Below are 5,098 nucleotides of genomic sequence, written 5' to 3' on the forward strand. Positions count from 1 at the left end.
CAAAAGCAAAACAACACTTACTAAATGATGAACCCAAAACGATTAGCATGGTGCTTTCCTTGAGATACCTGTCACGTGCTACACCGTCATGCATGAAGGGAAGGTAGCATTTTTGGGCGGGGCCCCAGCGCGAAGCGCCCAGGGGGCCCCCGACCTGTAGGATTGCCCATGTCCGTGTGTGTGTGTGTTGTGTGTGTGTGTGTGTAACGGACCAAACATAATATCTCGCCCGGCTGAAACGCGAAAGTCACAACGCCTCTCGGGCTAAACTTAATCTCAAAAGGTACCGCGTATCTCATATTTGAATTCTTAGATGACGGCGTATGATAGCTCGAACTCCCAGGCCTTGAGTGTGTAACGGACCAAACATAATATTTCACCCGGCTGAAACGCGTTATCGGTATTATATAGCATTCTCTATTGCAAGGTATCTCGCATGTAGCTAAAAAAGTTCGTATGAGCACAGACAACTTTGGCTGCCTCCATTAACCGAGCTCATAGTCACATCAACGCCTCTCGGGCTAAATTTCATCTCAAAAAGGTGCCGGGTAACTCATCATTGATTTCCGAGATGACAGCGTATGATAACTTGAACACCCAGCTTGTGTTACCATTTGCCCGCACGGGCATTCCGACTTGCCACCAGCAGGCCGACAAATTTGCTTACATTTCTCTATGAAATACGCAAGCTGAGCATATGTACATTTACTTTAGCCAATGCTCGGGGCCTCCGGAGACTTGCGGTGTGCCCCGATGAAGCCCGCGGCTGTGGGGCGGATTGCTGAGGCCGCTGGCGCTTCGGGGATAAACATCACAGACAGCACCGAAATTCACCCAGCTTTCGTTACCATTTGCCCGCACAGGCATTCCGACTTGCGGTCTGCCACACTGTCCATGCGGCATGCACCCGGGATGGATGCGATTCGCGTGGAGCCCGCAGGCGGTGCTGACGGTTCCGCCGGTGCAAGCTTAGCTCTCACACCATCAGCACTGCTGCAACAAAGCACGTCTCCCACCGCGTTGACACTACCCATCAATTGTCACACGTGCTGCGCTAGCTACCGGCCTGTACGGATGCAGGGGGGCCCGCTTTTTTCCGGCTTCGAGGAAGCCGACACCCGACTTGTCCTTGTTTGGGACCTTGTTTGCTTTTTCTCCATTTTTGGGCGAGGCCTCGGACGCGAAGCGCCATTCGGGGGGCCGAGCCAGGTGTTCACTGCTGTCAGTCAGTCAGTCTGTCAGGGGCTTACATATCTTGCTCCGCAAAAAATAGCGTTGAAAAGCTAAATCAATTCTACATCGATTGTCCAAAGGAGGTAATTCAGATAAATCGGAACGCAAAGATACCTTTCCAGGGTAAGATAAATTTACATATCTCGCTCCGCTAAAGATTGCATGTAAAAGCTACATCAGTTTTCACTGATTGGCCAAAGGAGAACATTCAGCTAAATCGGAGCGCGAAGATAGCCTTCCATGGCTTCGAGTTTGACTTCCCCGCAGCCTTTGCCTCTGACGTCGTTGCATGTCCCTTACATGGTAGATTCATAAGCAAACGGCATGATTCTTTATAGGCTGATAACAGATAGCGGAGCAGCTGTGAGGGTCACAAATCCACGTGCCAGGAAGAATAGCGTGGGTGGTCAAGCGGCAAAGCCAAAGCAGGTACCAAACGGCTACATGTTGTTCACGCAATCACAGAAGGCAGAAGCAGCGGCAGCTGGACAGAGCTCCCTGCCTCATGAGCATACAAAGCAAATCGCCTTGAAGCGGCGGCAGCTGTCACAGCCTGAGAGAGACTACTGGAACGCGCAGAGCATGCAACTCCGGGAGCACCAAACGGAGCACTGAATGTTTGAATCCCAGGCAGGCGTGATGAAGGAGGCCGCTGTGTGAATCTGTGTGAATCTCTGGCAGCCGTGTGACTTGTGCTGCATGTAATCTGATGAAGGGCCAAAGGTGCTGTGTGAAATCTAACACGCCCTACACCACACACATAACGCAATGCCCTCTAAGACCGAGAATTCATGCACTTCTTCACATACACTGAATGAATGAAGGTTACAGCGGACCCCGTGCAAGGAATCGTCGGTGCAATGCATCCCCGCATCACAATGCCCGAAAGTTAACAGTAGCTACAGCCCGCCAGCAGAACACCCAAAAATGCAGAGACACCCAGCGGGACACCACTACAAGGGGCAAACAAGGGGCAACAGCGACGCATCACGACTGCACCGGAAAAGGATAAAGCAGAACTCGGGGGAAGTCACCTACACAGGCACCTCAGGACACACTACCACCACCTACACGCAGCGCTCCAAGGGGGTGGCGCTTGCATCAGCCAGAGCTTTGCTCGGCTCACCCGAGCCACCATCTTCAATTCAACTTGGCCCACCGTGCCGAGGGCCACGGGGCAGGCCCAGAAGTGATGCGACACGACTTGACCTGCCAGACCTCTTTGTCTTGGAATCCTGGTTCCTGTAGTGAGCCTCCGTTACATCTCTTTGCGTTTTCATGAGTGACCGCTGCATTGCTCGATTGCGTTCGGTTCCGGATGGTTCCACTTGTTCTTTAACTTTTTGTTCACCGTATTCTTGATGAGTTTCGTAAAGCTTTTCAGGAGTTCGTTTTGGTTCGGCTAATGCCACCACAACAAAGTCTACTTTGACGAGCGGAGCCCCTTGTCCTATTATTATATGGACGCTTTTTTCACGAGGAATGGAAAGTGCATTGCTACATGGCCATACAGAGTGGCTGGTCGCGCAAAGTTAATTCCTGGACTCCATAGACGTGCATCATTCCACAAAGTGCGTCCTGAGACGCTCGAGCGATCCGAAAAAGGTTCATACGAAGGTCCTCTGATGAAATGTCGAGCGAGCCAAACAAAATCTGTGAGTTGCCAGGTCAAATCGCCCAGCTGGACGAGCGTGTACGGCGCCCGGTCCGCCGGCACCCAGTGTTCGGGCCGAAACGGAAACCTGCCGAAACGGAAACCTGCCGAAACTAGTTTCGGTGATTCCGGCGAAGAGGTCCTGGTTCTGCGGAAATGCCGAAACTAGTTTCGGCCCCTTTCGGCTAGCGCCGTACGGCGGAACCTACTTTGAATAGTTTCAAAGTGTAGGCGCGTTGTGCAAGGCTGCGAAACTCTGCGAATGTTGAGTTTATCTTATCAATGTCTCAGACAACTTCCGTTGTCAGTGCAGACACAGATTCGGTCAAAAACAAGGGCGGAAGGACCGCTGATCAGACCGTTTGGGCTCACTTTGAGAAGAAAAAATATAATGCAAAGTGTAAGAACTGGACTATCATCTGCAAGTACTGCCGGACCGAGTCCAAGCAAGGGCGCCTTCAGGAGATGCGCGTCCATATCGCGCAAAAGTGCGCGGGACCCGTCCACCCAAGATGGCTGTGAGCAGTGGTATGGAGGGCAGATCTTCAACCTGGTTCAGCGGCCCCCAACCACCAGCAGCTTCATGTAAAAGTTTCCCTTTGCGCATCCCAACATCAGACGCCAGTTACATAAGAAAAATGTCAGTGAATTCAAGCTTTAATCGCAGATTAGTAACATTATGGTGCCCCGGAGTGCCTTCGGACACACATGAGCAGGTCCCTTGAGGCGCAAAGGCACATAGGGCCCACGAACAACGTTTGCATACCATGGACGTCATAAAATACAGCATTTTCAGGGTTTCGGCAGGTTCCGGCAGGTTCCGGCAGGTTTCGCAGAAGGGTCCAAAAAACGGAAACTATTTCGGCATTGGCAGTAAGGTTTCGGCCCGTACACTGCCGGCACCCGATATGGATTGCTTCCTTCATGCTCGGCAAACCCATGGCAACGCTCTAATGGGGTCTTTCCATTGGCCAGCGGCTAAGAAATTTTACAAGTTGACTATAGAAATATATGAATTTCACTTTCCATTGGGCCCACTTTACACCAGGGATCTAGCCGATACCGAAACGTGCGGAAACGGAAACCTGTGGAAATAGGTTTCTTCCCACTTTCCGCAGAGAGCCTAGAATGACGAAAGTGCGGAAAGAGAATCCGCATTTCCGCGTTTGCAGTACGGCGGAAAGTCAAAAACAGATTCTACGCCTGCGTTTGCCATTTACATACGTGCGTTTACTTCAATACTGATATTACTTTAGGGTACATGTTGACATGGCCATACTGCAAGCGAAGCTGTCTCAAGCGAGCCTCCTCATTGATATGACCTCCAAGGTACTCAGCGGGAGTTCCGTGGAAGGACATTGACAAGGAAATGGCACTGGCCGGTTTGCGTAGCAGGCGAAAATAGACTGTTTTTCGTCTTCTACTACAAAACCGATCTGTGTTTGTGCGTATATAGACTTTCCTTTTACCTTGTCGTACAATAGTACAAGGGTTACATCGGTCGTACATTCGGTGTCTTCTTGACTGGATTTGATCAGGGATAAACGTTGCCCTAGGTTACCAAAGTTGTTTTACGTTCTGAATATGCGGGGCCTGCACAAGTGTGGCCCAACAGCGATATGGTTGACAGTCAGCAAGGGGTGAGAGCTCTCGGGTAGTAAATTTGTGTACTGACAGTTCCGGACGGAATGTCCGAGTGTGACCGATAGTAAAAGCCCTTATGCATTAAAAGGGTGGAAAAATGGGTAGTGAAGCTTTTGCAGTGTTGTGCCTCTTGAGTGCCTATCTGCACTCGAGGGAAGACTCAGGATCGCTAATAGCTTTTACATGCACATGTTGAAACTGGGCTTTCGGGTACATTAGGTTAAGTTGCTTGCCCCGCAAACGGTGCTGGTACTTTCAACGGTCCTCAACGGCTGGCCTCTACAGCTACATGTTGTCAATGGTTGCATTAGCGTCATGGGCCGCTTGGTGGGCGCTTTGGAAACGGAGGGAGGAGGTTGCACAATTGGGTGTGGTTGCTTCATAAGTAGTACACCCAAACGTTCGGCTATAGCTGGTCAGAACCTCCGCTGTGTATCCTGCAGGTCACGTGGTGGAGAAGTTTGGAAGAAGCTACCGGACGCAAAGGTTTATGTTGCTTGTTTTGCCGTGTTTGTCTTTTCGGACAACAAGGCTCAGGCTTTTGTGAACGCATCCCAGGATTACCCG

This window comes from Volvox carteri, assembly GCF_000143455.1.
Source record: "Volvox carteri f. nagariensis unplaced genomic scaffold VOLCAscaffold_67, whole genome shotgun sequence".
Classification (NCBI taxonomy): domain Eukaryota; kingdom Viridiplantae; phylum Chlorophyta; class Chlorophyceae; order Chlamydomonadales; family Volvocaceae; genus Volvox; species Volvox carteri.